The following is a 26,149-nucleotide window of genomic DNA, read 5'->3' as shown; positions in this document are numbered from 1 at the left end:
TATGATGGGTATTTCTCAGGCGGGATGGACCTGACTTTCACGAAAGCTTAAATCCAGCTTTACAGAAATCATCATTTCAGCACGGCCTCCTACACCGCCCTTGCTTTAGCGGCATGCAGCAATGTCCCTGTGTGCTCCTGAACAAAAGTTCTAATGAAGCAGCAGTTGCTGCTCATCTAATGATGCAGGAGCGCGAGAGACCCAGGAATTGTTCTGGGTTTCAGGCTGGGCTTGTTATCCCGCTTCACACGCCCATAATTAAACACCATCTCAGACGCCTACGAGGACACCACCCTTCTCTAGGCATTAGCTGTTACTTATGCCACGAATCCCTTCTTTCCTTGTCCACACCAGCCACATATTATGACCTTCTCCTTTTCCCTGGCAGAACCCCAGCACACTTTATGCCCCACCAAGATGAGTCACACAAAGGCACGCATCTCGCCTAGCACTCACCAGCGGGGATCTTTCATTCCCAAACACTGAGACACTAGCAATAGTGTCCTGCCTTCCCATCGCCTGGGCTTCCAGCGTAAACGGGATCTCCACCGAGCTGTGAGGCTGGATAATCCCACACGGCACAGGGCTGGAGTACCACACAGCAGCATCCTCCTTGTGCTCCTATAAAGGACAGAATCAAAGACGACAATTGTCAGAATTTGACAGAACCTCAGAATCTGAGGAAACTTCAAGCTCCTTAACATCTACTACAATGGAAATTCACCCGCATTTTTAAAAATCCCTAGGAGAAAGCAGAAAGGCGCAACACAAGGTGCAAGATTTATATGGGGCTAAGTAGCATCCTCACAGGGTCCAAAAGCTGCTGCACCCACAAACACCCACTCCGGTGCCGGCGGTCTCCTTGCAGCTGCTTTTCACAACCCTCAAAGTTCTCCTGCATGAAAGCACCCCAAAGACTAGAACCAAAACTGCTTCCTAAAGAGTTCAAACTGCTCCTGAAGTTCATATTCAGGTAGCTTCCCGTTCTCTGCAAAACTTTAGGTTTGAACACTAAACAGCAAGGTCTTCCCCAAACCCCCTTTTTTCCTAATAAACCCCTCGATAACGACGTTGGAGGGCAGGAGGCGAACGCAATGCCAAACCTGAGGAAGGACTCCATAGCAGCCTGGAAGATCACTGTCATTCACAAGGGTCAGTGTCCGCTCGTAAGGGAATTTCAGAAAGCACCGTCCGAATCTCAGAACAGGGCTGAGCACGTGCAGCGGAGGAACCACACATCTGGGTGAAGAGATGACCAAAAGGAATTAGAGACACAGAGAATGTAGAAGTTGTTCACTCCCCAAACAGCATGAAATAGACACAAGGCATTTGTCTCTGCCAGATAGACGTTTCCTACCTCTACGGCAATCGATCACCTCTAACTTCTTTTTTATCAACAGACTCTTGTAAAGGAGGGGCAGCCCCAGACTCCCGTGGCAGAGGCTGCCCAGTGCCCTGCCCCAGTGCTCTCTCATCAAGCTTTGCCCCTCCCTTGCCCCAGGAGGCCGGCAAGGACCCTCCCACAGTCCCAGCAAGGCACGAGCTCTGCGGGAGCCTTCCTGCTGAGGACCAGCACTCCCCAAAGCTCAAGAAAAACAAGACTCCAGCATCTCAGTAAAAGCAACTCCCTCCTCTCCCGTACCGCTCTCGCCCTGCCTGAAACCTCAGCCGCTTGCCCCCGCGATGGAGGGCACCAGCACCGCCTGCCTCTCGCAGTGGGTGACCAGCCTCTCCCAGCTCCTGCAGCTGCCTGGGTCCTCCACACACCAGCCCACACACTGACTTTTCCCATTCCCACTCGTTTTACAAAATTGCAGCCCAGGCACCGCCTGGCTGACTGCCTGGGAGAGGGAACAGCACCAGCGAACTGCGTCCCTCTCGTCATTAAACTGGCACCCGCTGCGGCGCAACGCCATTGAGCGTGGCTGCAGCAAGAGCAGCTTTTGGCTTAAGTCTGGGAACGTTCATGCTCAAGAGAACCAGAGAGAGCTGAGCTCACCTGCCACACCAAGGACGAGTTTCCCCTTTAGTTTCCCCCCACCAGTCCTGCCGTAAGCCCCTTTCCCATTTGCACACGCCTTCATTAACTGAGCCAGACCCCAGCTTTCAGCAGGCTGCTCGCTGCCTTCCAAACAAATGCTGCATTTTGGGCCAACCCAACACAAGCCCACCGCTTGCAGGGAGAAGCAGGGGCAGCCCTTTGCAGATTCGTTACTCCTCAAGTCCCAGACGACAGGCCAACAAGGAATATAAGCACTGTTGCCTTCAAAACAGAGCAAGAAAGGCATGGCCCTGAGCACGGAGCACAGGTGCTTCTCAACAGGGCCGCTGGCAAAGCACGGCTGTGCTCACAGCGAGCTGGGCAGAACCAGCTCATGAAGCACCATTTCTCCTTTGGGGCGGCAGCCAGCACACCACACGCCAGGCAGCGTGCTGGGCCTGGCTACGCGGGGAAAGGTGGCCAGCTGCAAGGAAAGCGCCGGTACCTGGCTGTGAGAGGCAGCGCCAACACCTCCTGGCCAACACCATCCACGTCCAGCACCAGCGCCAGCTCGTATTGCCTCACCATGTTGGAACACAGGGTGACCTGGTAGAGGAGAAGAGCGGCGTCAAATACTTCAGCACTCCCAGAAGCCATCAGCCATGCACGTGTGGTGTCCTGCCCTTCTCCTTCCACGCTAAGGAAAGGGAGTGTTTTGCCTTGCTTCTGCTGCTGCTCCACGTGTGGACCACTGCCTTTCCCAGTAACAAAACTCTGCTGACAAACCCCACCTGTGAAATACACCTTGCACACCAGGGCACGTGTAAGCTAAATCAAAGCACAACTCATGGTCTACTCACCACTGTATTAAGGGACCAATTTTTCATCTCAACTACAATAGCGGGAACCCAGGGGAGATCTGTTGACTTTCCCAGAACGAGTTCAGCTTTACACTGGGAAGCTGAGGGCAAAACGTGGCCCAGCAAAAGCTGTGCAGTTTGTTCATGGCTGCTGGAGCTTTCTCAGCCCCCGCTGCAGTGAATGCAACTCATCCTGCTCAACAGGAGAGGAAAAATAAGACCGGGAAGAAAAGCAAACTGCTTTAGGCAATGGCATCTCTCTTTTCAACAGCCACCTTCCGTCCTCACCCTTCCTCGGCCCCCTTCAAATCAAACAAATCGCTCTAAGCAGCTCAGAAACACACGCACGGCTTCTGTGCTTGACCACACGATACGTGATCCTTGGCTTACGACTCTGGAAACAAAACGCTGCTCCATCCCAGAGTCCCCCAGCTAACAAAAGCCCATCTCTTACTCGGTTATGCCCAAAGCCAGCAGCGCTGCAGCTCCACCTGTTGAAGCACGTATGGCCGGGCTCATCCCATACCTGGATATCCAGGGCTCCTTGGGAGCGGATGGTGCCTTTGCAAGGCATTATGGTAAATTCCATTGGCTCGACGTGATGTTGGGCTCCCTTCCTCCAGGACAGGCAAGCGTTGTCTGAAATCTGAGTAAAACTGGTGATGCTGCGCTGTCCTGAGCCATCGCCAGGAATGCGAAGGTTGAAAGTCACAGGCACCAAGGAGGTGTTAGTGAGGCGACACGACAGGGTGTGAGGAAAGCCTGGAAAGGTGAGACAAATACCAGTTAAGTCCCCAGTTACGCTGCGATTCCTGCTGCGACTCTCCTGTTAGGATAAAACCCTGCTTGGAGTTGAGCTCTTGTCAATGTGCACGGCAGGTAACTGAGAAGCTCGGGGAGGAGCGAGTTGTGACTGAAGTTGCCTTTTCTCTCGACGGCCGAGCTTGCTTCCTTGGCAATGGGCAGCGGTGTTGGTGCTGAAGAGCAGAAGTCTCCCTCTAACTGTGAGGAGCCCTCTCACCTGCCCCCAAACCAGCCCCAACTCTTTCTCACTGACGAGCGTGCATCCAGACAGACCATTTATCCTGAAAATTCAGCCTGTAAAATTCCCCATTAACTCCATGAACATTCCCCTGGTTTTCAATATATGAAAGTAGCAGATTTTCCTTGCTGTAGCTTCTCTTCAATAACAAGGAAGGACGAAACTGGGCACTACAACATGATGCACAGCACTCTGATGCAGCTTCCCTAGGCAGGATCCCTAAGGCAGCTCCCGTTTCGGGGCAACCAGACTGAGCACAGGACGACTGAGCACAGGACAACTCAGCCCACCCCACTGCAGGAAACCTGACGCTTCCTTAGAAACGAGCAGGAACGTGTCTCGCCTTACCTAACAAATGGGGACATCACATCCTCGCTGCCTTTGATTACTGCCCGCAACACCTGACATCACTTTAGCTCTGACACTTGCTTTCCCTAATGGAAAACCAGTGATACAACCACACTGGGTGGCAGGGGATGTGCTGCAGAGGCAGGACACCAGCCCGCAGCTTGCTCTGGAGCGGACACCAGCTCTGCCAGAAGGAGACACCTCCCATGCCCTGCTTACCAAGCGCTATTTGCATACAGACAGGGAGGAAAACCACCTGCAGGCACAGCAGATGTTTCTCCGTGTCCATCAGCAGTGAGCATTGCCCACCGTCAGCAATTACTCCGGCCGGGGGGTGGGGGGGGCACAGAAAGGACACACACAGACTGCACAGCCCCAAATGGGACCGAAGTCGCCAGAGGCAGACAACAGTCAGCAGCACAGTTACAAGAAGCAAAAATACAATAGCTGCCTTCAGCTGAAAAGGCCTTGTTAACGAAATCAGATTAAGTAGGATGAATCTCCTATTACACAACCGTATTCCTGCCTGGTGCGTTTCTTGTGGGTTTATTTATTCAAAAGGAAACACAGCAGTGGCAGAGCGGTGATGCAGGGAGAGGGGGAAGCGGCTCGGGGAAGGTAATGAGTTTACTTTAAAAAGCCCACAAACATCATGAAAACACAGAGGCATCCAGGGTGCAGAATGGTAATGGCCCTTCAATCAATCCACAATTGATTTCACATTTAAACTTTAGATCATGTCAGTAAAAAGCCTTTTGTGAGGAGAATCAGAATCTGCATTTCAATGGAGACACTGGGGCTCAGCCACCCGCTCCGTCAGCGCTTCAGCTGGGGAAGGAGAAGGAGCCCACATCTCTGGGGACATCAGTGCCCAACACAGAGCTACTGCCTGGGCTTAGATAACCAGGAGCCCTCACGGCACAAATCAACATCTCACACTAAAGGTCAAGTGGGTAAGTGGTGTCCTCGCCTTGCAGCAGGAGCGTTCGCCCTGAGCAGCCACAGGCTAGCGTGTGGCTCCAACGCCCTTCTCCTGCAGCCCCAACCCCTGGGCCCTTCTGGGACAAAGGCTTTCACCATCATTCTGTCGCCAAGGTATGGGAGGCTGGGGCTGAGCAGGCTCTGAGGGCACCAGAAAAATACTGGCTTGCTATTCCTTTGGCCCTGTTTGCTCTCACGACAGTAAAACACCACCTGAGCAAGCGGCAGCCCTGCTTTTAACACCCTGAAGGCTGCTGTGGAGGAACACAAGCGACAGACGCTCTTCAAGTGCTTCATTTCAGTAAGGCACAGACCTCCCGACCTGCGGTCCAAGCCCAGGGCACACTCACCAAAGGAGACATCACCGAAGTGGAGGGAAGGTACATTGAAATGGAGAGTTGGTCCAATGACACAGCCCCTGTAAGGACAAAGGCAGAGGAGGAACTGGCTTGGTTAAAAAGAACTGCAAAGCATTCAGCTTTTGTTACCACCGGGACAGGGAAAAGCTGGTCTCAGCACCACAGTGGGTTTCAAACCAACCCGTCACCCTCGTGCTCGACTAAGACATTAGACGACACCCTTTTTTCTCTGCTCCATCACCAAATGAGGTAGGTGGGAGATGATTACCCAGAGATGGCTACAGATGTGCCCACCAGGCTCCTAGAACCCTCCTCACCTGACAGTCAAGGTCACAGGCTCAGGGGACCCACCCACACTGAACCGGAATTCTTCTGTGAATGGCCCCAGGATGGTGGAACTGAAGGAGATCCGGAGCATTTGGAGGCCATCTGGTGAAATGATGCCCTCCTGGGGGTGGAAGGAGAAGCAGGAGCCCAGAGCCGTCCCTGGAGGGACCAAGCTGAAGGGGGCATCGATGACTCCTTTGTTAAACAGGATCGCCTGCAGCAGCAAGAAATCAAAATGGAAATACATGAGGAATCTTCCTTCCTTACAGAAGGCTGATTTCTTCTCTAATTAGACATCTATAAAAGGCAGAAGATGCCACGTGTTGCTGCTTGGCTGAAGCTAAAGAACACACAACGGGACAGGTTCTGCCTTTGGGCTTTTGCATGCAGAACAGCGATAACTTCACAGAAACTGAGTCACCCTGGGCTTATTCCACTGACACAGAGCAGTCCGCTTGGACTTGCATCACCAAGGCGATGCAGACCTGCCCCAAAGAGCAGCAAAGGGCGGTCACAGCATTACTAGCGCATCGCCACCTAACTGCTTCTGCTCCAGACGAGCCCAGTCCCGCCAAGGGCAAACACATTCAGCTCCCATTGCCGCCAACAAGCTCATCTGATGTGGAAAATACCTCGGGACAGCCCTATAACCAGCTTCAGCAGCACTCCCCGACTCTGCTAGGGTACGTCAGTGAGGCTCATTTTATTCTTTTCTTTCATCCGAGAGTCTCTCTGTCTTTGCTCAACCAGACACGTCAAGAAAGGGCGAGAGTGAGGTGCATAGCAGCTCCTCCTAGTCTAAAGAATTTCTCTTTCACAAATATTCACAGCCATCATCTGCCAATTTACCATTATTTACTGTTCCAACAAGCGACGCAATCCTGCGGCGCTTGGTGAGATTCAGCTCTCTTCACGTTCAGCAAGGAGCGCCCACACCTGCCTGTGAGTACCAGCACACTGTTGGTCACCAGACCTACCCAAAAGCAAAGCCCTACAGTTTCCGATGGCTGCAGGTGACATCCTGCCATTTCTGCGCTCCCAACTACCGGCTCTGGAGGTTTTTTCCCTAATTTCTGTCCCCCCAAAACCTGTCAGAAAAACTGAGACAGAAGCAGACATACAGCCCTTATTTTCCAGTTTTGCAGCTGCTGTTGAAAACATTCACCTATTCCAACTCTGCACTGGTAACTGGAAAACTACTCATGTGTTTTACACCTTAGTTACAAATTGCACTTAGGGATCCTGCGCTGAGGTTCACCTCCAGTCTGGCTGCTCAATACAGCACCTACAGTATCATCTACTCATTCACATTTTCTCAAGTAATGAAAAAAAATAATTTATATAAATAGACTCCATAAAGTATCAGCATTAAAAATGCATAGAGCGCACAAGATTTTGGTAAGAAAACCCCTTAACATGTCCTTCCCTGCCACAGTCAAGCTTTTGAAAGCATCTGGCACGACGTATTGCCTCATTTTCTACCTCTTTCAGTTGCTGTATTTTTTTGGGGGGGTTAGATTTTTGGGGGTTTGGGGGTTTGTTTTTTGGGGGGTTTTTGGTTTTTTTGGGTTGTTTTTTTTCTTTGTGTGGGTTTTGGTGGTTTGTTTTTTTTGACAGAAAACTTGCCATCATGGGTGGGGGGAGGGAAACATGTAGAAAGCTCCTCTGCTTCATTTCCAGAACTGCTCTGCTCTGTTCACAGAGCCAGAGGTGCACCAGGTCTGAAGGGTGGCAGGAGGCTGGTCAGCAGGGAAAGCGCTCCCGGTGCCTGCGCGGGCAGCTCTGTGCGGGGAGGCTGGCCGGCTTCCCTCCGGCGCCAGGAGCCAGGAGGATGCGCTTCACTGAAAGGTGTTTGCAACGGACTCGAGTTGGAACACAACACGTTTGTTCCAGCTGCTTTTTAACCGCCAGGGTACCAGGGTGCAGTGATTCTAGGGCTGAAACAAAAGCCTCTGGATCCTGACCTTTTTGACCCGGTGTTGCTTTCATGTGTCAAGGGCTGGTTTTTCTGCATGAAGCCTCCCAGCTGGTCTCAAAGGGAGGTTGCCAAAAAGCAGGGATCGGGGCTTTGGGAACAACAGACACACCCTTCAGACCCCATCAAAACTATCCAGATTCTGCAAAAACTCCCACATTTCACTCACGTCAAATATTCCGTGCTCACAACTGCCGGCATTGCCAGAAATCCCGCAGGCCCACAAAGCTCACCGCTGCCCCAGGAGCCATCAGGATCCACCCCAACCCCAGAAAACCCCACTGCTCACCTCATAGCTCTGGGCTGATCCAACAAAAACCTTCCCGATGTCCAGCTGGTCAAAGCTGAAGCGCAGCTGGGGCCCTATGCCGCTCCCTTTGATGCGCAGGGGCAGCCTGGTCTCACGGCCTGGGGAGAGATTGCCATGTCAGTACAGAATTCCTTCGGTTCGCCTGGATTTTCCAGGCAGCCTCGGAGCCAGTCCCTGACTCCGGGCTGGGTGGCACCAGCACTAGGTGCTCCGCGAGAAGATACAGGACCCCTCTCTTCCCTCAGGAGATATACTTCGGGGCTGGCTTCTCATTTCTAACTGAGCCCTCGGGCTGCTTTATAACTTAGCAATCACTTTGCACCCTGAAGAAGATATGCTGCGCATAAAAGACAATTTCGGAATTCCTTCCCATGCACTTAGACAAGCTTTGAAATCCGTTCAGTGAAGGCACAAAGCTCACAAAACAGAACCAAAGATAAAAACCTGCTGTCTGTATCGCTGCCATCAGAGATGACCGCACAGGAGCTGAGAAGGAAGAGCCCAAGCAAGGCCCAGCAGCCGGCTGACAGCCGCACCCCAGCAGCCTGCTGAACCCTGCGCAGTTACCGTATCAATAAAAAGCTGTTTCATGGCCTTTGCATCCGTCAGCTTGGAGCAGTAAGGACGGGATCAAAGCAGCTGGGTTAGTGATCTCAGCACCCTCCAGAACGGGAGCCTGGCTGCTGGGGACCACTGGCCTCGCACCTCCTTCCTCTTAGATGGGGAAAATCATTTCCCTGGATGGAAATCTGACAGGGACCTCCCGCTCTTGAAAACCACCTCAAGCAGCACCACACAGACGGAGAGGAAGGACAAGGTAACCTGAACCACGGAGCTTGCTGCAAGCATTCCCTGCCCCGTGCCAGCACAGCAAAGCCGTCACACCTCTGTAAGGGCAAAGGCAGCGTAACGCGGTGGGTCAGTGATAACCGCTCCCAGCAAAAGCCGTGACAGCACTTCTGTCAGCCAGGAGGAGCATAAAGCTTGTCTAGCAGACTGCTCGCACTGTGCTTCCTGGGCAGGGAGCTCACCCTGCTGAGGGCAGCGAGCCCTGTACAACACTACGCAGATGCAGCACGGACTTCGAGCCACGAGGTGACTGGTCCCACGCAGGGAGAGCGGCACACGCCTGGTACTTTCACAGACACCCTGCGCTCAGCGGGGCTCAGCCACCTACGGTCTGGCAGCGCCTGGAGAGCGGGAGGTGACCCAGGGGCAGGGGGCACGTTTCACTCAGCTCCTACCGCCTCAGGAGCCTGACAGTGCATCCATGGATCCAAGGCTCATCTTGCAGGTCTACAGGGGCTCAGTGCTCGTCCACCAAAGCTCTTCTGCGGTGTAGCTCTCTGGCCTTTACAAACACCTTGCAGCAGAGCAAATGCCTGGTAGGAAGGCTTATCCCCTCGCTGCTTTGGCTGCTCTAGAGCCATCAGTGGTCAGAGCCAGGCATCCTAAGCCCTGGCTCTGCACAGACCAGCTGGAAGCCACAGGGACAGCAGGAAGGTGCCGGCGCTGCCCTGCTGACCACCGGCCCTTCCTAGCAAGTCCACGGGGACCAAGGGGGCTGGAAGAGTATTTGTGCCCTGCCTTTGCGGTGGGTGGCAGGAGGAGGAGAAAGGAGCCGTACCTGAGATGTCGCAGTAGGCTGTTTGTTGATAGACTCGGGCTTCTCGGGGTTTGAAGATCACCTTAATTTCAATTGAAGAATTTGGCCAGACATCTCCCTCCTAAAACAGAAGCAGACAACAAACCATTTATCCTCAAACACTACATTTCTTGTTTTCAACCACAGCCCTGTAAGCCTTTATTTAGAGCACCAATGAAGAGCAAGAAGCAAACAGCACTTATCCAGGTTTGTAAGACTTTGGAAGCAGCTGCAAAAAATGTCAGTCCCTTACCTTTACTAGCACCTGGTAAAGGCTTTTTTTTTTTTTTCTTAATTAGGGTTCTAATAAAGGAACCCAACTGGCTGGCTTCAGCAAATCAAGCATTTCTTCAGAAGTACCAGCTGATCTAAGCACAAGGCACCTTTTCCTCCAACCCTTCCCTTGCATCCCTGTCTCCCTATGGCCATGGGAATGTTTTACCCAGATCAGAAGAGAGTCAGCAAGTCAAAGGGATTTTTCCACTCTTCGTTACAAACGTGCTGCCTCTTATACCCTCAACCTGTACGTGCATGTAACTCTTTAATGGATTCTGGTGAGTCAGGGCACTCGGCACCAAGCAGAACAAGCCCTCCTGGGGAGCAGTGAAGACCAGGCTCCTCCTGCCCTGTGCCGCCAGCACTGAGCCAGCTCGCAGGCTCTTCCAGCTGATGGATGACCTGAGAAGGGAGCTGAGAGTCACATGCAGCCCAGTCCTCTCTGCAAGGTGCGTACATCCCTGTTTCCCTGAACACAGGCTCAAACAAGAAGAGATGGCATTTGCTTACAGCTCCACACCTACTGCAACCAGCAAGCTCTTTTCCTTGCCAGGCTCTTGCTCCGGGATTTAACTCCGGCCCATGGTACCAGTGTGTGCGCAACCGCTGCTTCCTCAGGGTCTTCATTCTCTCCCCCTCTCTCAGAGTCCTGGCACTGGTGCTCAGTCCCAGGGAGCCTCGTCATGTGTTTTCAGAGACATCCCTGGCTTCTAAAGGCTCTTGCTTCTTGCGACCGGTTTCAACAAAGGCACCACTGATATTCCCCTCAGTCCCCAGCACTACAAATGCTTCTTCATCCATTTGTTGGCATAAATATATGCATCTCTGACAACCGTAATAATATTTTAAAGCAATGAAAAAAATTGGGAAGACCACAAAAAGAACAGTTATTTTTCTATGCACAAAGCTTGATTCTGCTTGCTGCTGGGTATTCTCCGTGCTTTGTCCAGGGGAATCTTGAACTGAGTGGAGCCTCCAGCACTGCCACAGCATAAATATTAAACAACTATAATACTTCCCATCAACTTAGCACATAGAGCTCAGAGGCCAGCCCCCACAAAAATTAAAGAGCTATGACATGCTGAGTTACTGGGCTGCAGCTACAATGATTCCCTAATGCACAGCCTGCTCAGAGGGAAGAACAGGTAGAGAGAACCGTTTCCAACTCCAACAAACCAAGCGTAAGAACACAGAAGAAACAATAAAGTCACCTGGATTTTTCTCAAAACCTAGAGAAAACACTTTGCCAGATCAAACGGACTTTGTGTTTCTACCCAGCAAGCAACTGGAGGAAGATGAAGCATTACTAGATGATAACACACTCGCTTGAGGAAGCAAACTGGGGACACCAGCCTGCAACCCACAGTCAGCGTACGAGATAGCAGATCCCTCGGGTCCTGCTGGGATGCTGCACAGACTCAAAAGCGTCCAGAGAGTAATCTTGAATTTACAGGAATAAAAGCCTTTGGGGTGCTGCTCCGAACAACATAAGCCCTGCTACGACACCTGGAGCTTGCCTAAGCCGAGCCACTGAGAAGAAACACTCAGATGACGGATTTCCCTGGCTTGGCTAATTAGAGTCTAATAACTCACCAGCGCTCCTCACCCAGCTGCTCGCTGTATGTTTAACAGACTGAATTCAGTGGTCTCACCCTGGGCCGGCAGTCCCTGGGGGGGTGGGGGGGGGGGGGGGGCGTGCATTAGGCAGCTGCTTGCATTTGCTTCCAGCCTGACAGCTGTAGCTGAACACACACCCCGGCTCACCGGCGTTCTGCGCTCCTCCTTAAAGGGCGCTGCGTGGGCTGAGCTGCCCAGTGGTGCCCTTAGATCCTCCAGCTGCTGGGGCCCTCTGCCCAGAGAGCTGCTGACAGCCCTCGCTCGGCTCCTGCGCGACAAACTGTGCCTTGCCAGGCTTACCAGCACCACCCGCCACACAAACCATCGCTGCTGCTGTGCTGAGGAAGGACGTTAATGAAATGCTGAGAGTAGTGACGATGCTTGAGGTCTTCATCTTAGAGGGGCACCAAGCGGGGAAGGAGAGCGCATCCTGAGCCTTCAAACCAAATCTCTCCTTCCACTGAGGCCAGAAAACAAGCTTCTGGCAGCCTAAGGCAGCAGTATCAGTCTTTCAGGTCAACTATCTAGCAAAATACTCTTTTGCTGCTCGTCTCTGCTGGATCACAAGCCAGTGGTACTCACTGGTCTATTTTATGTGCCGCCATCAGATATATTGGCCCTGTGGACGCTTCGGGGCAGTTTGGTTATTACTCAGAGGCTGACAGAGGCAATACATCTCCCGTTAATGGAAGCAAGTGTAACACAATTCATAAGCAAAAACGAAGCTAAGCGGGAAAGGAAGAAAATTAAAAAGAACCGTTGGCCTGGTGAATACGTATCTGCTAACAACAGCGCGCTTTTCCAGCTGAGTGAGTTTAGCTGACTTTGGGATTCGATGAACTCCAAGGCCAGCACATCTGTGACAGAAATACAGCCGACATCTCCGATAAATCAAATCGGAGACACGCTCAGAAAGCCAGACTTACACAACAGCTTGTCTCCCACAGGCTTGGATGGCTGCTCGGAATGTTCATGGTCACATGCTAATTCCAAAATCACTGCCTCCTTTTTTGTTATTATTTTCATCCACAAGTTAACCCCATACAGGCTGAAATAACCCGCTGCAGCTTCCACAGAGAGCAACACCTGGCAGCTACCGGCCCGCTTACACAGCAAAGCTGCTGCACAAACCCTGCAAAGCCACCCTGCCCAGAGAGCCTTTCCAAGGCTATCGTCCCTCCAGCGGCCTCCTAACCTCTGGGAACCTCCAGCCGCTTCTTCCAAGGGTTTGATTCTTTCTATAGGGTGCTCCCAGGGTGATAGGTGGGAAGAGCAGCAGCCGCTTTTGGCCAGAAGGTCCGAGGCAGCAAGGTCCAGGCTCTGGCGGGGCCCCTCCAGCAGATTTACACGGCGCTGCCAGAAGGGGCCTGCCCAAGCTAAAAGTTACAGGGCTGTCACCAGGGAGAAAGTTGTGGAAGTCGGCGGCAGTGCATTCTTAGATTTTACACTTGATAAAGAGGAAAAAATACTAACATTTGATGTGAAGACACCCATATGCCGGGGGGGAAGACAGACACGAGCAAAACTCTGAATGTGAAACTCATTGTTCCATAGATCATGGAATTAATGGGAATCACAAGATTGATAATGCTGGACAGGACAGAAGGGGAGAGGCTCCTGCAGCAGCCCACTTACGCTCAGTCCTAGAGCAAACTATAACATCAACACAGCCATTTAGGAAAGGTTTCCACTCAAGGCGTGAGGCCAGGCTACACTCTGGGTCCGTACAGCGCTACAGGGAGCACCAGGACTCAGTGGGCAGCCAGGCTGCTGGACCTCACCCTAATGCACTTCAGGAGCCCAAGAGCAGGTTAAGCTCGTTATGGAGGTATAGTCGGCTGTACCGCAGCAGGAGCCCTGGGACACGCTCCAAAACCAGCTGACACACTGCAGGATGCTCTTCATGTTCAGCTGATCAGCTCCCACTCCCTGCTACAGCCCTGCTGCTCCGACACAGGCTCTTGGTCACATCACGCTGCTCTCAGCTGCGGCGGTGTGAAACTGCAGCTGTGCTGACATGGGGGGCTCTCAGCCTTGTACGGGCTATAGGAGCAACCAAGAAGAGAACACGATCCCCTTCCTTAAAAATAAATAATAAAACAATAGTTTCACCTATTTTACAAGAAAGAAGAGGCTAAGATTATTCTAGGGTTTGCTCCAAGATGAGAAGGGATTTTACACTGCTCAGACAGCAGGCACTCGTCATCTCAGACCACACAAATACTCAGAATCAGGGCTCTAGTTAATTGAAGGACATGAGGTTTTGTTTGCATAAATACAAAAGCAAAAAGTTTTCTCTAAGCGTGCAACAGAACTCAAAAAAGTCTGTTTAAACCCGCCAGCCTTGCGTGCAGGTCACAGACGATGCTGGGAGGGAGATTCAGGCACGGTCTAAGTCCAGATTATATGAAGGGATTGGTCTTGCCGCAATTAAACTTGGGCTGAACTTGCCCTCCTTTCCATAGAGGACCTTTTCATTCTTCAGTATGTGAACTAATACTCATGGTTAATCCCCATACGCTACGTGTAAGGAGTGCCCTTATATATAATCATCGATACCTCGGAACACTGTCAGGACACTTAGGAAGTGCCCTTAATTTACAGCCCTTGCAGCAGAGCTCAGCTTTAGGCAGGCTCTCAGCGCCTGCCCGGAGCTCGCAGTTTAGAAATGCTTTTTGCAACAATCTCTCCCAGCCTCACTACAAACATCATGTCTTCCCTCTCGGCACATCAAGACACTGATGTGGGGATCTGCCAAGCAACCTCATTCAGGGAGGAGGAAGAGGAGGAGGAGGAGGAGGAGGAGGAAGGGAGGTTCCCAGCTACCACTTACCACTGGCTCAATGGCAAAAATATCATCAGAGAAAAGCATAGAGTCTTCCTGCACCTTTGCCCTCTGGTTCTGGAAGGCACGGGAGAGAAGGGCAAGGCGTTCTTGGAGCGTGGGGTCCACCGCGCGCTGCTTGAGAAAAGAATTCCTCTCATTCTCCTCCTGCTTCTGCAGCCTGCGACAGCGCCTGCAGCCATGGGGAGACACAAACCAAGCAGATCATTTAACAAACAACATATTTGCAGAGACTGTCATGTAAGTGCAGGAGCAGCAACGCACTGGGGGAGGAAGAGCAGCAGCAGCTCAGCAAGGGGCTGACCCCAAGCCACGGGGTCCCAAGCAGATCAGGTTATCACTCCTGCACTGGCACGGCAGGTACTTTTACGCCACACTCACAAGCTAAGAAGAGGGGTTTGAAAGCTAGCAGCCCTCAGGGGAGCCTCCTGGCTCAAGGCTACAGCCACGACTAATGGACAACCCCACCAACACCCTCAGATGGCTTTGTTGCCCGTAGAGGTGCTCGGGGGAGACGGATGGAGATGAAGGAGCACCCACTGCAGTGCTTCGCTGGGAAGCGGAGAAGCAGCCGGGCTTCAGCTGCAGGTTACCAGCATCACTTGTTTATCTTCCCTTTTGCACCGGCAGGGATAAGCAAACTGGCTGCTCCGTTGCCTACACTGCCATCCAGCAGAGGATCCCAGAGCACTTGCAAAGCAAGCTAATGCATTCGGGCATCGCATCACTTCAGTGAAATTAATGGGTTTAGGTGCATGAAGACAGAGGCCCTGAGAGCTTTGCCTGGCATTGAAACAGAGCAAGGTCTTAAAAAGATTAGTCAGGATGTGTTTGGTACTGTGCTCTGGGTGATGCTCTCTTTGTGTTGAGGTAAGAGAGAGATGGCAGGGCCTATTCCCTCCCACTGACCACGTTAAAGTAGAGGAATGTGCTCTGAATGATTAGAAAAGGTAAAGGCGTGTACTCTGAATAATTAGGAAAGGTTCCACTGAGGATGTTAAAGGAAAACCATGAGTCAGAAGATCATTGAACAAAGAAAGTTGAAAGGTTTACTCCACCTAGATCCCACCTATTATGAATAGAATGATTAGATGTCAAAATCAAATGAATATGTATGTAAAGATGTTGTAACCTCTCACAAAAACTGTATAAATTACCCGACTTTTCACCGAAAACTTCGGAGCTAGTTTGTCCGGTGCAAATCGGTAGCTCCCCAGTGTTGCACGAAATAAATACCTTTGCTGCTTAAAGACAAAATTAGTCTCTGAGCTGTTACTCTGTGCCGTTTTGGCATCAGCATTAGCCAATAAAGAAGTCAGCACCAGCACCTCTGAATCCAAACCCTTACATCCAGCCTTGAACCACTTCACCTTTTTCCTCTTTTGGGCCTTCTCCACAGAGCTTTGACACAGGTCACCTCTCCCTTACTTGGTAGTTGTAGCAGCGATCATTGCAGCATTGAAAGCTCACAACCGAGAGGTGAGAAGGGAGCACTGCTGCAGAGCACTTGCTTCCCAGCTGGCACGTTGCTGTGCCCCCTTCACGCTCCAGTCCCCCGGCCACCAAGAACCAGCAGGTGACTACTCGAGGGGGATGAGGGGAAGGCTCCGTACACAGAAAATCGAGGCAACACGCTATAAACAGGACAGCAGTCACCACCCAGCTGAATTCCAATACAATCAGCAAGGAAACACAGTCACGGACGTTACTAGCGGCACACAGACAGAGCCTCGGGCAGATGCTGTCACCGGTGCCAAAAATACTTTCTTTGGCTCGCTCCCAGTGGAGTGTCGTGGGAAATGTTTCTCCATGGCTGACCTACAGCGCTGTGCATGAGGAGGGCTTCCAGCCACCGACATGAGCAACCCTCAACTCAGCCTTCAGCAACGGACAAGAATCCCACCGCTACATCCCAGAAAGTCCTGCAGGAGGGAGACAGAGCAAACCCCTGGGTAGACCTTGTGAGAGCCAGGTCTTTCTGGGTGACAGCCAAGCACAGGCTGCTGCACTGCCTCCTCCCATTGTCAAAGTCCTCTCTGCTCTCAAAAGATCTCAAAAGCTGCTCCGACAGCAGCACAGTGGCCTCGGAGCCATGACCACCCGTAAGACTGCAAGTAAGGAAGAACAAAGCGCCCTGGTCACAGTAAAGAACACAGGCTGGCACGAGATCAAGCGTCACTGCAAAAAAATTGGGGAAACACGGTAACTGTGGCGAAAGCTGGTCGCTTCTGAGGGGAGAGAGGATCGCTCAGGGTCCCATCTGTGACGGGCAGCTGGGGAGAGATGCGAAAAGAATGGTGCAGGGAAGTACCAAGAGAAGGTCATGAGATTTTTTCCTTTAGCACACTGCGCTTGCACCAAAGTCACACACTGTGTAATTAAAAACAGAGAACACTGGAAAACTAGTTTTGGCCTTCAAGGCTTTTCTGACCTAATTACATTGAACTTTATTTGCTCAGAAGCCCTTAAAAAGTGCTCCAGTTGAAGGCAGTTTCCTGATCAGCTCTGGGTTCAGACTAACTCCTATACACCTACAGCCGTCCAAGTCTGAAAAGTCACACAAGGACCCCCTACATCACCCCAGCTTTGAAGTGTCACTTCCAGTGCCTCCCCCTGGGCTAGAAGCATTTCCTTGCTGCCCCAAACGGAATTTCAAAGCTTCAGAGACACCCTTTGGAGAGCCTGCCCCACCTCTCAGCACCATGAAGACACAGGTGCTGACGCCCAAAGGCACTTCCAAGTCCTGTCCCTGCCTTCCCCGCAGAACCCTCCACCTCCGAACTCTCCCCAGCCCCGGAGAAGGGGCAGGGATACCTCGCTGTGCTGGAAGCCGGGACAGCGCGAGGCAATTCAGCATCCTACAGCCGGATGGCCTCAACGTTCGGGGCCAGCAAAGCACCCTGCCCTGCGCACTACTGCAAAAGCAGGCTGAAGAAGGTTGCCATCCTACCAGAGCTGGAGGGGAAGAAACTGCAGTGAATATCACAGCAGGTACGCTGCCTGCAGCTGTTAGGTGCTACCGCTCAACGCCGCCCCAGGTAAGGAGTGCCGACACTTTTCTCAGCCTCACAGACCCCATGCGAGCCCAGGGACCTGGCCTCACTGATTTAGGGCTCCCACAGACGGGAATTTGCTCTCCAAGGAAATGCAGTCATTGCAATCAACCTTTCCTCCCCAAAACATCAGCTGGAACATGGATGGAACCAGAATGGGAAGCACCGAGCTCCATTACCCTGAAGCCCATGGACACAGACCCGGACGCGGTGGATGCTTTATTTCTCCTACACCATCCAAAAAAGCACCAACATCCCTCTGAGGCCGTATGGTAGTTTCACTCCTGGGCAGTGTGTCTTACTGAAAGGAATCTTTCCAACGAACCTCAGCTTCTCCTGATCCTCCTCCTCTTGAGTAAGAAAAGCCTTCCACTGGAAGTGGGCTATGATTTTACTCCGGTTGTGGATGACCACACATCTGTGATTTGACAGCGTGATGTAGGTCTTCCCAACTGCCAAGGAGTTTCTGTCCAGCCTGATGTTGACATCTTCAGCGGCTCCATGAAGGCTTGTGTGCGTATCTTCACCTAGAACGAAGCAAAAGGCAGACATTGCTCATCGCCCTTGCTGATGGGAGTACAAGGAACGGAGGAAACCACAGGGAACAGAAGTGTCACAGCTTTTAGCTGTGTGAGCAGTTCCACAGATCAATATATTTATTGCACCCCAAGAGCTGCAGGTGTACAGCATGAGGATGTCCTGGGCACCACCTTAAGCACCTTATTTCTGGGTGGGCTTGTAGACATTTATCCCCAAGGCAACACTATCTACAGGGAGACGTTTTCAGTGTGCCCAGGTGGCCTTTGGGTTGCCATCCCACCTGGGTCACAGGGAATTCTGCATCCAAAGTCATTCAGGTGACTCTGAGGAGGCCCCACCTCGGTCACGGCTCGCCCAGAGTCTCCTGCAAGCACGCCACCAGGGTTGTGTCTCTCCTGATCCCTTGTTGCCAACATGACAAGATGCCTGGGGCATGCAGGCAGAAGAGGGAGGTGAAGAGAAACAGGCAAAGTGACAGCCCACGGCAGGATGGGACGCGGATGAGAACTTCCCTGTGTTGGAGCAGCAGTGCCCTCACTTGCTGTGGGTCTGTGAAGATATGTCAGAATGAGACCGGTGGGGCACGGCCCACACCAACCTGCCCATCACAGCCCTGCAAGCCCATTTCTTCTGCCTGGAGCCTGCTGGTGCCTATGCCTGAGCGTGCAAGTCTACACCGAGTATTCCCAAGCTGTCCCACAACCCGAGCGAGCACACCTTTGCTTTCCGCCTCAGACCGAGCTGAAGAGGAGAGAGTCCCTGGCTGCGCACAGCAGCCGATTAACGCCTGGAGTCTTGCTGGAGCACCTGCCAGCACTTCACCCTCCAGAAGAGACCCCCACCAAAGCGTCCCTCACTGCCAGAGCTTCCAAACCTTCATTCTTCCTACCAAGCAACTCCCAGGAGTCAACTAAGCACAAACTTGAGCACCGAGCCTACTCTGCCTGTTGCAGGTGAGGGCCTCCCAGGTGAGAAGCAAACCCCAAACACGAGACATTCTCCATCGAAATGGCACTTCTGTGGAGCGTGTTTAAAGCCTCAGAGCCAGCCCCAGCTGAGAAGGGCAGCGACCCGGCCATCCCTGGAGAGCATCCCTCTGCCGAGGCAGAGCCTTCCCCTCGCTGCACGGGTTACAGCAAGGCAGCCAGGGGATGGACCTGCCTTTCCAAGGCTGCCACACAAAAGCACAAGGGGAGAGCTGGCTGCCTACTGGATGGACTCCTTAAACCCTAAGCCAGACACAATCTGGCAGTATCACAGTCGTGCCGGCAAAAAGAGCCCCCCCTCTCTTGGAGGGAGGTTGGAGAACGACTCACCCTTCAAACAGATCTCTGCAGCCATTCATTCATCTCCACACATGGAGAGTTCAGCCTTCGTGCCTGTATAACCTCGACTTCTCTGCTCTTAAGGGAGCCGAGGAGGAGTGGGAGGGATTCGTGGCCAGACACGAGTTATGTTGCGAGAAACAGCAACGTCTCCAGTGACTGGACAGCCTGCTTTCTGTAACAGACAACTCAGCGTACAAAAATAACCGAGGTTCAGAAGCGTTACAGAGGCAGGCGTGCTTTATAAGCTTGCCTTCCCCCTCCGCTGAATCCTCGGCATACGTTGGCAAGCAGAGGAAGCAGGACCCAAGAACTGGGAGACATGCACAGTGCTTCGAGCATGCACAACTCCGGTTCATGGAAACATGACCTCATGCTCTACGAGACAACTAACTACTGCAAAATAAACTCCACGAAAACTATCATGGTCTCACTGTCTAAACCCATGGCCACGTGGGTCTCGAAATAATGGGTATAGTTTTGATCTTCAAAGCCAAGCTGAAGCCTTTGAAATGTAATCATTCTTTCTGCCCTTCTCCAAAGTACAGAGCAGCTTCTATATGAAGACTGAACAGGATTCCTTAACCTAGAAATCACAGAAGAGATAGGTAGGTTTGTAAGAGCACAAACGGCCTGGGAAAATCCGAAGGAGGAAAAATTTGTCACCATTTGTCGTAAAACAGGAACCCAAGGGCCTGAAATAGTATTAGTCAGAAATTACAGAAGTGTAGTACCAGCACTTTCCCAAGGAATATTCCTTCCTTTGGAACGTACTGCCATGGGAGCCTACAGACGCTCATAGCTACAAACCCACAAAGCAACTGGACAAAGGCTTGGAAGGTAAAACCATCAGAAGTGATTAAACAAAGATGAGAATAAAGCCTCTAGCACAGAAAAATGCTAACTCCAGGGCCCACGAGGCAGAAAGCACATGCACTGCCTGCTTCTACACGCTTTGCTGAGCATCCCCTACTGCTGCTCTCCTGGAGAGGAGCCGGGGACACAGACACACTTACGCTCCCGGCTGACACCAGCGTCCCCCAGGGAGAGACCAGCACGCAGCCACACAGAACAAGGGCACACTCAGCCTTTGCCCCTTACCTGCTCACTTGAAGCACCAAAACATGCAGAGGTTTTGAAAGAAAAGGGTTTAGAAAGAAAAGGGTTTAGAGGAGTCTGCAAAGCAAGTTTAACAGTCTTCTGCTTTGAAGGACGCAGAGCGTGGGCACCATGCAGTGTCCCGCACTTACCTGTGTCGTAGTGTACTGTCAGGGACCCGGAATAATCACCAGTCTTCTGTGGGTGGAAGTCCACTGTTACTTGCACGGCATCACCAATCCCAAGAGTCCCAGCAGAGGGATCGACAGAGAAAGGGCTGCAACACAGAGAGGCACATCAGGATTACTGTGGGACATTTGGGGACTATGTGGCTGTCTCGTTCACTCCAGCTCACCTGCGCAAGCAAGAAGCAAACAAACCACAGTCAGCAGAAGAAAAAGAGAACAGACAGTATCAGAAACTGAGCCACCAACTCGACTCCTGAAGAGCTCCAGCCCTCAGAACATCCTATGCTATAAAACGACCTCGTCTCCCCCATACCCTGCATCCAGTTCTCTGCAGCAAGGCTCAAGAGTCTGACTGCTAGCAATACGATCGGAGGAGGGTTTTTGAAGAGCACGGAGATGGTGAGGGTTATTTGCATGCACAGCTTGACACAGACTTCCTCAGGAATCCGTCTTTTCCTGCCACCTATACACCTCAAGAGATACAAATGTCAAGGCAGTGAGATTGCAGCCTGGAAATCAGACAGGGAGAAGAGAATTTCTTCTTGAAGACCAGAGAATAACTGGAGTTTAATTTGCAGAATTCAACTCTTTTTTTTTTTTTTTTTTACCTTGAAAGCATCCTGGTTTTGCCTAAGAAAGGGCACATTTTAACAGTGTTTCAGTGAAAGCTGCTCTAAGCAAAGAAAAATCTCTACGAGTGCAAAGGCACATTAGAGTGATACAATAACAAGGGAACAAGACACAAAAGGAGTACCCATTTACAACCTGAACAATTAGATCTCTGGCTAAATGAAGCACCATCAGCAGGAGCGTATCGAGGCAAGTTTAACAGGAGCTTTTCGGTGTATTCACAAGCAATGCAATCTGGGGCTCCGGGTTGTAATCCAAGCTTGGTAACTTTGCTTGGCCCGCTGGAGGAATTCTGTGCAATGTGTTGGAAATAATTATGAAAACGTGTTGGTGTACTTTAGATTTAACACGAGCAATTATGATTTGTGGCCAGGTAAACAGCTCTCGGCTGACAGACACATAATTCAGTTCTTTAACGCTCAGGGAAAAGTCAGGTGCAACATGCTCCTGCACAACAGCAGCTGGGCTTTGTGGCTCCTGTACAGCCCCACTTAGAAAGCAAAAGTTACTGGCTTTAGTGCTTTGCTGGTGGTCAATTTGTCACCTCAAAAACACCTTCCAGAGAGTTTCCCAGTGATTAGGGAATGCAGCACACAAAAATAATGAGAAAATCTGGAGCCATGCACGAGCTGAGCTTCATTCATGGAAGTAGTGACAGCTGATGACATTGCTGGAGTTCCTGCTCATTAAGGAGATATTGCTGCAATTAGGGGCCTGACCTGCTCCCCTGACAACAGCAAGAACATTGGCAGTGACTAATGGGGAAGCACTGGGCCTGCAATGTTCACGTGCTGGACCTGAGACACCTGGGAGGGAGGAGGAAAGCCAAGGCCCTGCCAGCCTCAGAACTGGATTGTTCTACATGGCCCTGCACCTGCACTGGGGGTTGTGCCTGGTTATACTGGGCAGGGCTCTGCTGGTGCTTGGCTAGCATCACTGCCTGCTGGAGGAAAGGCACAGAAAAATTCCCCCAACTTTTTTTTTTTTTTTTCCTCCCCCCCCGGAAACATGGCCAGAACAGAAAAGCTGCTGGTTAAGGGCCACACTTCAGCACCACCTCCCATCCCATCCCCTTGTCTGCATACCCCTGCCCTCAGATAGCTGGGATGGGCATAACACTCCTGAGGACGACTTCAGGGGATGCCCGAGAAAGAAGGTATCTTCCCATCTTCAAATTATCAGAAGAAGAGGATCCCACCAAGGTCAGGACTCATTCTCAGGACTGAGAAACAGAGCACAAGTCAGACACCGCACCTCCTGCCTCCCACCCCACGCTGTACCCACGGGACAACTTTGTTACTGCTGTCGCGGGAGCTTGGTACCCCTCACGTAGACCTGGTTCTCCAAGACCCAGAGGGATGCAAGGTCCATGCTTAACCTTTCAGTTAATTTCAGTCCACATCACTAAGCTGTTCCCTGCAGCCTACAGATAAGAGATGCTAAGGTAACGTCTCTGACACACTAATAGCCAAATGAAAGCCACTGCCAAGAGATGAAGCTGGCAGGCTAAACTCTGGCCTTCTCTCCATTAATTGTGAGCTGTTCTTTAGGATAATTCTTGTCCTGTTAGATCTACCCTGTTAGTGAATCACTACTGCTCCTGAAAAAACAGGAAACATAAGGTTTGGAGGTTTTTTAACAGCTTCTTTTCTGACATCCTTTTTAACTATGTCCATTTGTACGTTTGCTTTGTTGTACAACATCTAAACTGTCACAGGTCCAGATCTCCCAGCGGTGCCTTGCAATCCCCAGCTTGTATAAACTCCTCTAGCCACACCAGCCTGAGGGAGACCTTCCCGCCAGAACCTGCTGAGATCTTGCCCGTTACTGCCCTGCAGAAAGGGAGCAACACCAGACTAGTAAGCAATTTCATAGGGATCTGTTCTGGCATCTGTTGTCCTGTCCTTGTACATCCTGTGGTAACTCTCCAATCCCACACCTCGATGTCGTATATGGGTACTACAGGGGGCTCCTAGCACTGCACCTTGTAGCATCATTTCCTGAGCTTTCAGAGCCTGATGGGCCATTCCTTAATGTATCTTCTCAGACGGATCCTCTCTGGCGCCATAGCACAGCGTAGCACAAGGTCTGTAACGTCAGGAAAAGGCAGTGCTGCGCTGAGATCTGCTTCCAGACGCCATTTTCAACTGAAACGTACTGGAATGACATTTATCTCCCTGAATGCCATGGAGAAGAAACTCGTTATCCAGCCTTAACAATGAGAACGACAGGAAGAGACTTTCTATATTTACACTAGTACTGCTCTGACTCTCCAGCCTACTTGTCACGCCAGCTGGGAGGCCACTTCTTTTCTGCTGGGGTTGCTGGAGCCACTGAGCTCACCTGGGACCTCGGGGCAGGTACCTGAGCAACTTCTCACAGCACAAGCAGCAGGGAACCCACTGTCACACAGTGCAGTCCCCAGCACTGGCTGGAAGAACCGCTCCTGGCACACCATGGCCTCATCGCACAGGGAGAAAGAACGTGGGGGTTCTGCTCTCGGGCTGCAAGGGGATGTGCTGACCTGGTCAAGAGGGGGGAACACTTGGATTCTGAGTGGGGGATACAAGCTTGGGGCACTACGGTCCAGATACTGGAGGGCTGGGCTGCCATTCACTGGGACACAGCAGAACTGCATGCAGCCGAGGGATGGGAAATGCAGCCACCTGTATTTGGGGTGGAAGAATCCCTGGCAGTACAGGCTGGAGGGCACAAAAGCCTTTCTACGGAAAGGGAGCTTAGAGGCTGCAGCACAGGACATACAGGGAGATGCTGGGATAAAGGGCTTTGCACAGCCTGGAGGAGGACAGAGCAAGGCTGGTATTACCCGATCTTACTTCTCATGTTGTGTGCACACCCGACTGAACTTTGACACTGGTCTTGCTTTGAGCGCCGTGTTTGGTCAGATGATCTCCAGAGGTCCCTTCCAAAGTTATTCTGAGTTTCTCTTCTCCATCAGCCCAATTCCATTTCACATATAGCCCCCAAATTTCTCATATTTCCTATACATTTGTGCATATATCCAAGCAGATGGTAGACAGACAGGCATTGGAGGAACTCAACCTCTAAGAAAGTTCCCAATGAAGAATCCATTATGACATTTTGCTGAACACTTAAAGCAAAAAAAATAAAAACAGCAGAAACACAGGAACTTCAGAGTATTTAAAAAGAAATCTGAATGAAAGTGGAGGCGACTTCATTAGAATAAAACGCTGCTTATACTCAAAGATTTAAATCATCAGTTTGAAATTTCAAACTGGCTTTCAAAAATTCGTAATGAAATGGAAGAGATGACTGATGCCTTCAGCTGACATGGGAAATCTTACCAGCTTTTGATCTCTGCACACACACAATCCAGTTATTCAGAATTGTACTTTTTTGTGTGTCGTATGAAATAAAGCTTTTGTAACACTTCCCATCTCTCTGTTGCAAATCAGGACTGAAAAATTTAATGGCTGAAGTTCAGCATAAAATCCGTATCAAGCAGGATTCAACACACGCTGGATCACTCAATAGAAGAGTTGGCAAGGACATTGCCAAGAGATGCCAGACACGACTGGGTATCTGTTTTGGTGGTGACGACTAGATCTGGAAATCCCAGAGGGAAGCTGTACAGGGATTTACAAGTTCCTGCCTATGTATTTCCACAGTGAAAAGCAGCAGCCTGCTTGAATAGCATCCTGGAAGCTTCCATAGCCTTGCCAGGCTTTGGTAGGAGCCTCTTGGACCCTCATGTTTCCCAGGAGAAAGAGCAAAGAGCCTTCTCTTGACCCCTGTTTTCCTGGGGAAGAAACTGAAGCAACTCAGGTGCACTAAGGCAGACGGCAGGTCTTTGCTGTGTTCTGGACCTCAGCTCCTGCACCAAGACCTCTGGGACCAAGCAACTCGGAGCTAACTACCAGCCAGCTGAACTGGTTTCCTTGCAGGTGCAGTTCAGCAAACTGGAAAAACAGTGACTGTCTTCTCAGACCAACAGGAACAGTACAGGCTGTCCACGACACAGCACACATCGGGCGCTTGACCAGGAGACTGCCCAAATACCACGTGCTTGTGGCCTCCCAAGGAACGCGTATATTTGTCCAACAGGGCCACATAACCATTTCAGAAGGTACTGAGGATCAAGGAGGTTGGTGGTGGCTACTACAGCATGCTAGAGCACTTTCCAGGAGATCCGAGAGACACAAAGCTCTAGAAAAGGCTCCCAACCCACGCACCAGGTATTTGCTGCACCTTTGGCCTGTGGCCCCGCTGTAAGGCATTCCTCTTTGGGGCTGTAGTGCAGCTTTGAATCCACTGCCAGCTCATCTCCACTTACAAGCTCATTCTGCTGAAGAATATTGGATCCCAGGGACCAGATCAAACCTACTGGAGAACCAGGTCCTGGACCACACCCTGTTTTTGTCAGGATCTCGATACCAATTGCTTTGATCTACAATCTCCAATTGCACTTGCTACTCTAGACAAAGCTGCTGATAAATTCTTAAATGTCTCTTCCACCAGCTCAGAGCTTGCCCATTTCTTAACACTGCCCTTGGTCTGCAGGAACTGAGCTCCTAGAGCTGTCGTCTGCCCCGCAGGATCTTCCACAGCCCGAGGGCAGTCCAGCTGCCTTCTTACAATTGCTCCTTCAGTCTAACAGAATCAGTCTTGCACGACTGTGCTCTGAAGACACCGTTGCACTATAAAACTCCACTCTGCAGCTTGCAGGGTTTTAGCAGAGGTTGCGCCATGCTTCAAACACTATAATCA

The 26,149-nt window shown here is 51.3% G+C and overlaps 1 pseudogene; it reads right to left on the bottom strand.

Moving 5' to 3' along the window:
- The window catches only part of LOC129735136 (hydrocephalus-inducing protein homolog), a 94,003-nt pseudogene that overhangs the window by 59,612 nt on the left and 8,242 nt on the right, over positions 1-26,149 (bottom strand).

This window comes from Falco cherrug, unplaced genomic scaffold (assembly GCF_023634085.1).
Source record: "Falco cherrug isolate bFalChe1 unplaced genomic scaffold, bFalChe1.pri scaffold_41, whole genome shotgun sequence".
NCBI lineage: Eukaryota > Metazoa > Chordata > Aves > Falconiformes > Falconidae > Falco > Falco cherrug.
This window is presented reverse-complemented; position numbering and strand designations above follow the sequence as displayed.